The sequence below is a fragment of the Lissotriton vulgaris genome, chromosome 8 (genome assembly GCF_964263255.1).
Source record: "Lissotriton vulgaris chromosome 8, aLisVul1.2, whole genome shotgun sequence".
NCBI classification, from domain to species: domain Eukaryota; kingdom Metazoa; phylum Chordata; class Amphibia; order Caudata; family Salamandridae; genus Lissotriton; species Lissotriton vulgaris.
The window spans coordinates 985846149-985859886 of NC_141696.1; positions in this window are offsets into that span (position 1 = coordinate 985846149).

A 13738-nucleotide genomic window follows, 5' to 3' on the forward strand; every position below is an offset into this window, starting at 1 on the left:
GAATTTCAAAGGTTTTTTAAATGCTAATTCCTAACTATATAAGGCCTGAAACCTATGGTTTTTTAAGTGAATTTGCAAGGTTTTTTAAATGCTAATTCCTAACTATATAAGGCCTGAAACCTATGGTTGTTAAGTGAATTTGCAAGGTTTTTTAAAGGCTAATTCCTAACTATATAAGGCCTGAAACCTATGGTTTTTTAAGTGAATTTGCAAGGTTTTTTAAATGCTAATTCCTAACTATGTAAGGCCTGAAACCTATGTTTTTTTAAGTGAATTTGCAAGGTTTTTTAAATGCTAATTCCTAATTATATATGGCCTGAAACTTCAAAGGTTTTGTAAACGCAAATTCTATTAGCGAATAACATTTTTATATGTTAATATCCTTCTGGTACCACCTGAGCAGCCTTCTCAATTCTCAGTAGACCTGAGGCACAAGAGAGCACAAACAAGAGTGGAAAACGCAAAAAGGGGGCAGGGTAGAGACCCCCTGACCCCCTAGTCCTTCTCAGGTTGTCTCAGAAGGACCCCCAAGGGCAAAAAAAAATTATTTTTTTTAAATTAAATCGCGGGGTGCGCGCACGGTACGTGTACGTACGCGGACCTGTATGCGTACCGTGCGCGCACCCCGTGATTTTTTTGTTTTTGTTTTTTGTTTTTTTTTGCCCTTGGGGGTCCTTCTGGGACCCCCTGAGAAGGGCTAGAGGGTTGGGGGGGTCTCTACCCTGCCCCCTTTTTGTGTTTTCCACTCTTGTTTTGGGCTCTCTTGTGCCTCAGTTCTCCTGAGAAACAAGATGGAGGCCAACTCTTCCTGGTTTGGACAGTTTGGAATGTTGACAGTCGACTGCCAGCCAATCAGGATCGCGCGCACGTAACAGTACGCGTACGGTGCGCGGACCCATAAGCTCATATAGATATATATGTGTTTTTGAACCTAAGTTTCATACAAACCACTGGAGCAATTTTCACCAAACATAGCAAAGGCACATCTGCGTACCAGTCCTTACAATTTTGCCAAGTTTAGCGTAATTCCGTACAGCGGTTCGGGCTGTAGACTTGTCAGACTGTCCTATGGAAATTAACATGGGGAGAACACGTTTTGGGACCCCCCTTTTTTCTCAGCCCCCACTTCGCGAATCCCCCCAAAACTTTTAGGGAAGGAGAGGAGCGCAGCAAGACCATTTTAAGGAAAATTACAGGCAGATCCCTCAATCGGCGCCAAAGTTATTCCCAATAGAATGTTTGGATTTTCCTATGGCAGCCAATCCTAACTATATATACCTACTGGCTATCGCCAGTAGGTAATATATATATATATATAAAAATCAGGAATTAAATAGTATCACAATGCGCAGTTAATGCAATAGAACAACCGAAACCACCGGAGTGCAAAGTTAAAATTAGTCCCTCCCGCACCCGGCACGAACGAGACATATTTTGTATGTAACATTACGAGCGGCCACATACCCAGCGCTAGCTATAGCCTCTAACGCCGCCTTACAATCAGTACCCGATACAGTGCACAGATTAATTGCCAAGGGGCGACACATACGAACACTCACCATCACTGAGGGTAAAGTTAAGACAGGAGCGCGCGAACATCTGTCAGCAACACGGGGGCAGCGCGCTGCACGCGGAGTGCAAGGGAGGAAATCACTGGGCTGGAATTGCCGGTGGGTTACTATAGAAACATGATAACGTGAGAGGGAGGGTGACGCAATTCAGGATGTTGAAAATGAAAGTAACTCTTCTATGTCAAATGTACTTAGGCGTCACCCGAGGTTACCATGGGGACCATGTCGAAAGAATGTAAAACAAGCTAGAATATGCCTAAAAACAAGAGTGAAACACGCATGATGTAATGCAATGACAGAGGAGTATAAATGTAACCACAGTCTGTTAAGATGTTGTGAACAAGGTGGGTGCTTACCGCCGAAACGCGTCAAGCAGCCTAAATGAGTGCATAAAACTTATTTGGGATCAACAATTTCACGGAGTCAGTGCCTTACTTGCATGCTTGCATGCTGAAGTTTGGAGTGTTCCTGATATATATATATATATATATATATATATATATATATATATATATATATATATATATATATATATATATATATATATATATATAAATATATATATATATATATTCACTGAAAAAACCATAGGTTTCACACCAGTTATAGTTAGCTGGAAATTTTACTGATATAAAACCATTGAAATTCCCACGTTATAGTTAGATGGACTCACTATAACTTGCGCGTGCAATGCACTGCTGATGACATCACATATTACATCACTCATGACATGGTCAGTGACATCACTCATGACATCACTGATGACACCATCCAGTGAATGTGTGTCTTTCTGAAAAATAAATATATTTTATATATGTATATGTAAAAGTTGATGGAAGAATAAATGTTTAAATAAGTGTCTAAATGGATGGTTTTTAAAAATTGATTGGTTAACTGGCTTAATAAGACATCATCAGCAGTGCATTGCACGCGCAAGTTATAGTGAGTCCATCTAACTATAACGTGGGAATTTCAATGGTTTTATATCAGTAAAATTTCCAGCTAACTATAACTGGTGTGAAACCTATGGTTTTTTCAGTGAATTTAATAGGTTTTTTAAATGCTAATTCCTAACTATAACTGGTGTGAAACCTATGGTTTTTTCAGTGAATTTCATAGGTTTTTTAAATGCTAATTCCTTTGTATATCGAGTTTCTAACCTTTTTTTTTTTTACAATTTGCTGTTTTTTTTTTTGTATTCATTTTTTTTATATAATTTTTTTCTTTTGCGCTCTGGGTGCGCGCTCCGGGAAGCTTTCAGCTAAGCTCTCCGGTAAGCTTTTCCGAGAGCTCATCTGAAAGCGCACCCAGAGCGCAACTGTCGTTCGTGAAAAAAAATATGAAGGAAAAGTTAATAATAATGCAAAACATTTCGTACCATACAAATAAAATTAGTTTTTTTTAATAAGGAAAATGATTATGCATTTCTGTAAAAGATTGATGACGTCACTTCGGCGCGCAACGTAACGCACGCAAAAGCGTCTACGATCGCGCCACGTTTGCGCCCCGGAAGCGCCTACGATCGCGCTGCGTAAACGCACCGGAAGTGCTCCGGAGCGCGCAGCGTAAACGCGTCGGGTCATGTGACCCTAAAATAACACTTTTCATTGGTTGCTAACAGTTTTTTTTTACAATGAATGAAATCCCCACCCATTTCCTTCACTTCTTCTTTCACTTTTGTGACTGAAAGACCTGCCTTTTTTGCTGTTCCATATTCCTTGATTAATCATGGCTGCCAGACCATCCAGCAGTGAAGATGACTCCAATGATTTCATTGATGAAGAGCCTCCTCAGCCGAAGGTCAAAGAACATATCATCTGGAAATTTTTTAAGTTTCCAGCAGACCAGAAGAAGGTGAATGCACCAAAAGTAGAGTGCAGGATCTGCAAACAGGTCCTGTCACTGGGTAACCCCCCAAAAAAATACTCTTTTGGCAACTTCACCATGATTCGCCATGTGGAGAGGAGGCACCCCCAGAATTTTGCCCGGGAAAGTGTCAGGGCTCTGGCACAAGAGGTTCCCAGAGATGGGGCCTCTACATCAACAGGAGGAGCAACTTCTTCTGGAAGAGAACAATCACAGGAGCAGGTAGCAAACATACAACCTGCATTTAACCATGGGGTCGTCAGATGCAGATACTGCAATCAACTCCTCACCTATGGGGAGCAAAGTGTCCTGCTCATGGTTCGAGCATTGGAGAACCATCGCTGCCCTTCCCACCCCTAATTTTTTTCTTTTCTTTTTGCTCCTGTTGAGCAGTTTCCATTCCCTGTTTTTGTTCCTGTTCAGTTAAAAGAAGAAAACCAAAAGTTCTTTTCAGAACTACCTCCAATTCTCATCAAAGAGCTATATTCTTAAAAAATGAAGAGTAAGTGAAATATAGTGCATTGATAATTGAAAGGAGAATGAGTAAGAAAGAACAGAAAGGTATGAGAGGTGAAAGGAAGTGAAGTAGGAGGAATGAAAGAAGGTGAGTGTTAGAAAAGAAAGTTATGACACAGTGAATAAACTGGAGGCCTCATTTCTGAAAAGTGACGCATCGCTACGTGAAAACAGCGATGCGTCACTTTTCTGGACGCACTCCTTATGACATTCCAGATATGTCATATTTAATATATGACTAATCAATTCGCAAGGAGTTACAGATATGTCAGTATTTCTGACATATCTGTAAACACAAAAGTAACGCATTGCAGGAGTGCGTCACAAAAGTGACGCAACTCCAGTAATGTGTCCTTTCACATGGAAAAAGCACCATGTGAAAGGTTTGCTGTGAAGCAGGCGCAAGATTTTGGCGCAACAGCATCCTAAAAGTGACGCACTGCGTCATTATTACCAAGCTTTTTGCAAGGAACACCCCCTCTGCATGCATTATACCTGACACTATTTTTTAAAAAGTGACGCATCTAGGTACATGGGTCACTTTTTAAAACTCTGCGCCACATTGTATCTGCATCAGGTATAATGTATGCAGAGGGGGCAATCCCTCGCAAAAAGCTTGGTAATAACGACGTACTGAAATCTATGAGATTTCTCTGCGTCACTTTTAGGATGCTGTTGCGTCAAAATCTTGCGCCTGCCTCGCGTCACTTTCATGTTTACAGATATGTGAGAAATACTGACGTATCTGTAACTCCTTGCAACATGATTCGTCATACATTAAATATGACACATCTGGAATGTCATAAGGACTGTGGACAGAAAAGTGACGCATCACACCAGCAGTGTAATAAAATGTGCCTCGTTGCACTATATTTAAAGGATGCAACAGCATCCTAAAAGTGACGCAGTGAAATCTCAAACATTTCACTGCGTCGCTATTACAAAGCTTTTTGTGGGGGAACACCCCCTCTGCATGCATTATACCTCACGCAGATATAATGTGGCGCTTGATTTTAAAAAGTGACCCATCTACCTAGATACGTCACTTTTTAAATATAACGCAACGAGGCACATTTTTTTACACCACTGGTGCGATGCGTCACTTTTCTGTGCGCACTCCTTATGACATTCCAAGTAACGCATTGCTGGAGTGCGTCACAAAAGTGACGCAACTCCAGTAATGTGTCCTTTCAAATGGGGAAAGCAGCATGTGAAAGGTCTTGCCTCAGTCTAACACCTGCTGTAAAGCAGGCACAAGATTTTGACGCAACAGCATCCTAAAACTGACGCAGTGAAATCTCAAAGATTTCACTGCGTCGCTATTACAAAGCTTTTTGCGGGAGAACACCCCCTCTGCATGCATTATACCTGACGCTATTTTTAAAAAGTGACGCATCTAGGTACATGGGTCACTTTTTAAAACTCTGCGCCACATTATATCTGCGTCAGGTATAATGTATGCAAAGGGGGCATTCCCCTGCAAAAAGCTTGGTAATAACGACGTACTGAAATCTATAAGATTTCTCTGCGTCACTTTTAGGATGCTGTTGCGTCAAAATCTTGCACCTGCCTCGCATCACTTTTATGTTTACAGATATGTCAGAAATACTGACGTATCTGTAACTCCTTGCAACATGATTCGTCATACATTAAATATGACACATCTGGAATGTCATAAGGAGTGCGCACAGAAAAGTGACGCATAACACCAGCAGTGTAATAAAATGTGCCTCGTTGCACTATATTTAAAAAGTGACGCATCTAGATAGATGCGTCACTTTTTAAATATTGCATAACAATGCGCATTTTTTTACACCGCTGGTGCGTCACAAAAATTGACGCACAGGAGGCGCAAAACTAACAGCGCAAGGCCTTCATAAATATGGTCCTGGATTTTCCCCGTGCTTCGCCGGTGCGCGTACCATGCGCTTCCCCCGCGCAAAACGAAAAAAAAAATGTAATGCCCTGCAGGACCCTATTTTAGTCCCTACATCAAACCTAGGGGGTCAGAGGGGGTCTACTCTTCCCCCTTATGGTCATTTGCCCCTTTTTTTTTCAAACCCCTTGTGTCTCGATTTTACCGAGACACAAGATGGCGGCCGCTCCAGACTGTTTAGAATGTTTACAGACACCCAAGAGCCAATCAGCTTTCTGCGCGCAAGTCGCGTGTCGCGCCTGGAGCGCACTCCGGTGCGCGCACCGGAGAGCGCCTATAGATATATATATTTTTCTGAACCTAAATTACTCAAAATCCACTGCAGCACATATCTTGAAACATAGCAAAGGCACATCGGGCTACCAGTCCCTACAATTTTGCCAAGTTTGGTGTAAATCCATTCAGCCGTTCGGGCTAAAAGTGAAATTGACCGCCCTATGGAAATTAACATGGGGAAAATGCGTTTTGGGACCCCCCTTTTATCTCGGCCCCCGCTTGACGTATCCCCCCCAAACTTTCAGGGAAGGACCGGAGCTCGACGAGGCCATTTTCAGGAAATTTTCAGGCAGATTCGTCAACCGGTGCCAAAGTTATTCCAAATAGAATTTTGAGATTTAACATTGAAAAAAATCCTAACTATAACTACCTACTGGCGACCGCCAGTAGGTAATATATATATATATATATATATATATATATATATATATATATATATATATATATATATATATATATATATATATATATATATATATATATATATATGTATATATATATATATATCACGCAGTTTCCATATCGAAAAGCAGGAAACCACAATCCAGGTAGTCAAAAGAGATATGGACACGGACCACAAATATCGTGCTTCTTGTTTATTTTAGTGCTTGAGCGTCACGACGCGTTTCGGTCCCGCCTTGGACCTTGATCACATGACACAGTGCATGATTGTACATTGGTTTAAATACTATGCAGGAAATGATGACATCAGCAAAGCACGTTTATAGATGTGACCATAGACATGGAAGAGTTCGATTTTACCACATCAAAAGATTATGTTCATTAAATAAACTGACTAGATTTGTCATTTATAAAAGTTACATAAAACCAATGCTTTAACATTTTGTTATTCAGTGTAGTGTTGATAAATATGAAAATTAAAATAAAGTGGAAGTGCAAGTGCAAAACATATTCAGTCTCGTTTTAGCGCAATAGTATAAACAAGAGTAATCCCAATCTTGAGCCCAAGTGGTTAAATGTTGTGCGCATGGATGATTAGAATGATGGTATAAATACCCAAAAATGTATCATCACTTAAGATGTGTATGCATTCATAATCGGTTGGAGCCCCAATAAAATTTGACATTTTATCTCAAATGAGGACATAGTATATTGTGAGTAACCAAAAAAGGGAAAGCACACAGGACCACAGTGATTGTGCAGTTTTGTGGCCTTGGTGGCTATGTCAGGTCAATGATTTCATCATATGTTACAGTCCTATGTTGACCAATCTGATTCCTATGGGTATATGGTTATCTACAAATAGTAACAATCTAAATATTCATAGAAAAATCTCATGTTAATATGTAGAAAAATATATAACACATGAAATTCATATTATACATCCTAAAATTCATAAATATAAATATCAATATAAATATAAATAAAATAGGATAAAATAGCATACATATTATATAAATAACCATAAATATATCATAAATATCAATACAGATTAATGCCACATAGGTAAAATACATGTTAGAATACAATGATCTCCCTGAGTAGACACTGTGTGAGGTGTATATTAGATTTGATCACTAGGAATCATTTACAGTTCAACCGCCAATAAATCCAACATGAGGGGGATTAAAGGCATGTAGATAAATCCTCCGTCATATTTAAACTGGTTGCTTGTTTAGTGTTGAGCTCCAGGATGTATCTAGTTTCTAGTTGACGTAGTTTTTCTTCACGGTTGCCTCCCCTTCTACTGGCTGGTACCGAGTCAATTACATAGAAACTGAGCTCACGGCTGTTAGATTTGTGTGTAGATTTAAAGTGCCTGGCTACTGGGTATGTGTTGTCCTGGTTGGATATTGCCCTCAAGTGTTGTAATATACGTTTATGTACCTGAAGTTTGGTACTTCCAACGTACATAAGATTACAGGGACAGGACAACACGTAGACAGCAAATTCGGTTTTGCATGTTAACAACTGTTTAATCTTGTGGCTCTCTTTGATCAAATGGTGAGATGTATGTTTTGTCATTTACACCTTGTTTGCAGGCTTTGCACACTTTGCAATTGTAGAAACCACTGTGAGTTTTTAACCAGTCTGTGGATTCTATTACCTCAGGGCTAGCTTTTATGAGCTCATCCCTCATTAAGCGGCCTCTGCTGTAGGTGATCGACGGTCTCTTTGGTAAAGTGTCACCAATGACCGGATCACTTAGTACCAGGGGCCAATACTTCCTAATTATAGATTCGATTTTCTTATGTTGTTGACTGTACAGAAGTACTAATCTGAAGGATTTGTCCATAGTGGATGTTATGCCTACGGTAGTTTCAGACAATTAGGTATTCCTGGGATGCCCTGAGTGTTGCTGCCTGTTAAGAGCAAGGATGAACGTTCTTTTACCATGGATTTTCTAATGGCAAGGTTAATGAGTTTTTCACTATAACCACGTTCTAGGAATCTATTTGCACTCTCAGCTTGTGCTTTAAGTAGATCATCTTCTTTACTATGTATCCGCCTCAACCTGAGCATTTCCGCTGGTGGAATGTTGACAGTCGACTGCCAGCCAATCAGGATCGCGCGCACGTAAGGGTACGCGCACGTACGCGTACGGTACGCGTGCGGTGCGCGGACCCATAAGCTCATATAGATATATATGTGTTTTTGAACCTAAGTTTCATAAAAACCACTGGAGCAATTTTCACTAAACATAGCAAAGGCATATCTGCGTACCAGTCCCTTTTTCTCAGCCCCCACTTCACGAATCCCCCCGAAACTTTCAGGGAAGGAGCGGAGCGCAGCGAGACCATTTTAAAGAAAATTACAGGCAGATCCCTCAATCGGCGCCAAAGTTATTCCCAATAGAATGTTCGGATTTTCCTATGGTAGCCAATCCTAACTATATATACCTACTGGCTATCGCCAGTAGGTAATATATATATATATATATATATATATATATATATATATATATATATATATATATATATATATATATATATATGTCACCTCCAGTATGGTTCGAAATCCAGGAATTTGCAGCACTCACGTAGGTGCGTTATCCTGCGGCTGAACCCACGCCGCTACTCATTTACCAACTTCCCCCAGCAAGGGGAAAAACAGGTCGCACACCCAGTTGCAGTATTCAAAATCCTCTTTATTTATCCAGTTACAGGGCTAACAGCGCGTAAGATTTACGCGTTTCGGTGTCTCACCACCTTGCTCACGATCAACGGGTTGCCCTACCCCGTTTGAATTTGAATGTTTTTTCACAGTTACTTCCTGTCACGTGTTCACATTACAAGGATTGTGGTCCTTGTAGTTACTTATTCTGTTCATCGGCAAAAATAGAATGTTCATGCAAATATAATCTCATTCAACATTTGAGACTCATTTCTCTCCTTATATTTTTCATACCCCGTTCGATCAGCCTTATCATTATGTTAATTGCTCCGCCTTCCAATAGGCTTAGTCCAATATTATTATTCTTATTTGTGCTTTAAATTTTCTTTGTTTATATTCCAAAAGAATGTCCCTTTATTTGCTGACCATCCATTGTGGTTTTACATGATAGTCTCTGATGATTGTTTATAAGTGCACATATAATTCTTCCGACTGATTTAACCCATTCGGATGCAGCGTTCTCAGGTTTAATATGAATCTCAATTCTGTTTGCCTAAGTTTTCTCTCACGGTCCCCACCGCGTTCTCCTTTTGGAATTGTCTGTATACCATAAAATTTCATTTTTTGCCAGTCTCCTTGATGGAATTGCTCCATATGTTATATAGCATTAGATCGATCCTTATGTATTGTTGCCCTCATGTGTTGTAGGATTCTATTTTTTAATTCCACTGTTGTACTTCCCACATACAACATTGGGCAAGGATATTCCACTATATAGACTGTGAATGGAGTTTTACAAGTGATGCATTGTCTAATCTGCCACTTCTTTTTGTTTGCCAATGTTATTTCTTTCATTGGTTTGGCTATTTGGCACATCTTGCATCCGTGGCATTTTAACGAATCCTTTTGTTTGCAACCAATCATCTTGTCTATTTTTTTGGAAATGACTGTGAATTACGTGATCCTTCAGATTTCTTGCACGTCTGTATGTTATAATTGGATGGTTGCCCATGATTTCTTTGACAGTATTGCCCAATTGTAGTAATTTCCAATTCTTTCTTAGGATTTTTCCTATTTGGACACTTTCTTGAGAGAAGTCCGTGATCATACGGATTTTTCCTTCTTCTAGGTCCTCATTTGGATTTTTTCTCTTAAGACACTCCCCCCGTGTCTTGTTGTTAGCTCTTATGAAGCTTTGTCTGACTACCTTTACTGGATATTTTCTCCTCACAAATCTTTCCATCGTATGTTTGCTGTTTTTTTCCCATTGTTCTTGTTCGCTGCATATTCGACGGATTCTCAGAAATTCTCTGTATGGTATACTGTTCAACAATGTTTTCTGGTGGAAGTTGGGAATCACTATTTTTTTGCGAAATCTACATGCATAGGCAATTGTTATTCCTTAATAGCAGTTCCTTAATAATTTCTGTTAAGGAATCCCATTTGCTTAGCTTGATGCATGTGCCCCAATATGTCTACCGTCCCCCAGACATTGCAATGCTCAGTCAAATTCTTGTTAAAAATGAAATGTGTGAAAAATTTAGTGCATAGAGAAAAATGTTCAATTAGTAAACTTCATTCTGCAAAATTTAGTAGTGTGATGTTGGAAAAAGAGGTGATTAGCAATTTGCATATGATTTGTTTTGAAAGAAAACATCTCCTGGCTGTCCTTGCTTTTTGCGAAACATCAAAAATTGATAGCCTTTGCTGTTGTTTTCCTTCGTTCTAAAACGGCCGATAATCAAATAAATACCCGTTACCTCAGAATAATCTCAAAAGCCTGAACCGTCCCCTCTTTCGAACACTGTTTAGAAGCAGCATAAGTGGTCTTTTGTAGCCTGACGAATCAGTGTACCCTACCTTCATTATCTGAAGTTAAGAGTTTGCTTAGTTCTGTTCTCGTATACTATGAAATTCATCAGAGGTTGGTTGGACAGACTTACCCAGGCCTCGGTAAAATAGATGTATTTTCAATAACAGGGACATTTCGAATGTAGCCATAGAATGCTGGTAATCTTGAGCGTGTACGTGCTACACGCAAGGACGTAATGAAAGTTTTCCTACTAAGGTAGTTGTCTTTGGAACAGTGGAACAGGAAAAATAGTAATATTACTAATACAGTAAGTGGATTACCGCCCTGTGATTTTGCAGGTTTTTTTAACCGCTTGACGAACGGAGTGCAAGATGGGGCACATTTTTCATGAGTTAATTTAGAGGTTTTTGGCACTCTTCATCTGCTAACGCATTTGCTGTTTGATGGCAGTTTCTCTTTATAAACATATTTCTTACGGTTATTGCCACTTCACACGTTTGGGATTTTTCTTAAGGGGGTTAGGAATGAATTTTCTTTTTGTAATAAACTGCTAGCGTCCCTGATTTTTCCTACCATGGTGATTTGCTTTTCTGAGCAAATGCCGCCGGGAAAGTACATCACTTTGTTTATGTTCTCATAGCGCCACTAGCCCTGCATAGCGTGACATTTCACCTGTTGTAAAAGTCAGTTACTTCGGTACTTCTCAAAATATGAAAATTAGAAATCAATGTATTACTTTCTGAAATTAGTTGTAGATTATATGTTGTGCAAAACAGAAAAATAGGCAATGCAATCATCATATAAACATTGTAATAAATAATTAATGATGTATAATACAGATTGAATACAAGTTATGTACAAATTTTGCCTGCTTGGAAGATTGAAGTTTTCATTCATTTATTTTCAATTCACTATCAAGTTCATAATAATAGGCAACTGCATCAACACTTTTCTAGAAATACTACCCTAAAAAGATGGGAGAAAAATATTAACAGGCTGAATTATACCTTTGGCGGTCCAAAACTGTGGTGGCGATCCCTGGACCTCCAGACTGGCAGTCCACCCATCGTATTATGATTACGGCAGTGGAACCTCCACAGGCCTGCCACATCTGTCGAGGATCATGGATCCTGCGGCAGTGGCGCAGCAGTGAGAGGCATTAATATGCTGGTGGTGCCACTGTGGCCCGAGCATATTAGAAGTTTCCTCACTGCCACAGTTTTCATGGCGGTGAGGCTGTATCCTCAGGCCATGGGTGCCTGCAGGGAGACACATGTTGTGCTCCCCTGTGTCCATTTACCCCCTTTCCTGCATGGCATGGACTGCCCCGCCTTCACACTCCCATTGCTGTGCCTTTTCTTGGGGCACAGCCATGGGACCGCCAAAGCACCGCCCACTAGATACCAGCAAACTCCCTAAACTGGCGGGCAGTGTCAGTACGGCTTTGGCGATGTGGATGGCGTGGTGGCCCGCTCCCACACCGCCAAAGTCGTAATTAGGCCCTTAGTCAAGGACAAGGGGGAGACAATCTAGATGACATTATAGGTAAAATCAAGTTCTTTCGAAGAAGTAAGTCTTTGTGACTCTGTCTGGCCCAAGATATTATTCTAAAAACTCCTGTTTGCCTGATACCATCTAGACTAAGATAAGCTGGATCAAAACTCTGGATAGAGGCTGCCACAAAAGACCCTTGTGGTTAACTACCCAGAATGGCCGAGCTCAGCCTTTAAGTGTCAGCACTGGTGACTGCACAACTGCATCCACCTCGCACCTTTTGAAGGTGGAAGAACACTGAAATTAAACCGCAGTAGTGACTAGAGATGCCTTGCCAGGGAGCACTGGAGCAATGAGATTGGAGGAGGGATACCAACAGGTGCAGGAGAAGCCACTGACGAGGGATGAGACTTAGAAGAGGGAAAATGGCCATGGCGTGGCTCTGGTTGGAATGTTATAGGGCCCACTGTCGTACCTGTAAACAACCCTTGATTTGCTTCTAAGAGGTGGCAGGGGCTACGGATTACAAAGAAGAAGGCTGCTATAGGGTGAATTCAGCGGCCTGAGGACAGCTGTGGTGTTTCTCCACATGTGGTGGCCTGATGCCCAGGACTTGGCCGGGAAGGAGGTTTCCTCTACTCCAACAAAGGAGAGAGGCAAAAGCCACAAGAGACTGGTGACAAGGAGGCTGCGGAGCTTGCAAGCTGGTGTCCTAAAGATGTATGTGGCTCTGCTCTTTCAATGATTAGCCTGATACTAGAAATCAAGCTGAAAAGCAAACTGCACCCTACTAGAAAGATTGATCTGATGCGTTGTGTGTGTGTGGGGGGGGGGGTATCACCGCTAGTGCTGGAATATGAAGTAGATGGAGCAGAGCATGAGTTCCACCAGTGCTTAATATGAGCTGGTGGTTTCCAGTGCTCGGCACCAGCACTTACGTTTCAACACCTGCACTAATGACAGTCCACCACATGGTGGTACTGTTGTCTAATTTTGAGAAGAGCTCACCAACACTACTTATATTTCAATATACATTAAAGATTAATAATACTTTTCAAAATACTTACAGGCCAGGCCAGACTTGTAGCTTTGGGTGGCCTGGAATAGTCTGAATGATCACACTTAATGGAGTGCAATGGTTAGTTATGTTGGTATTGTCATTGGCAGTGCTGTCAAGGGCAATAGGCGGTG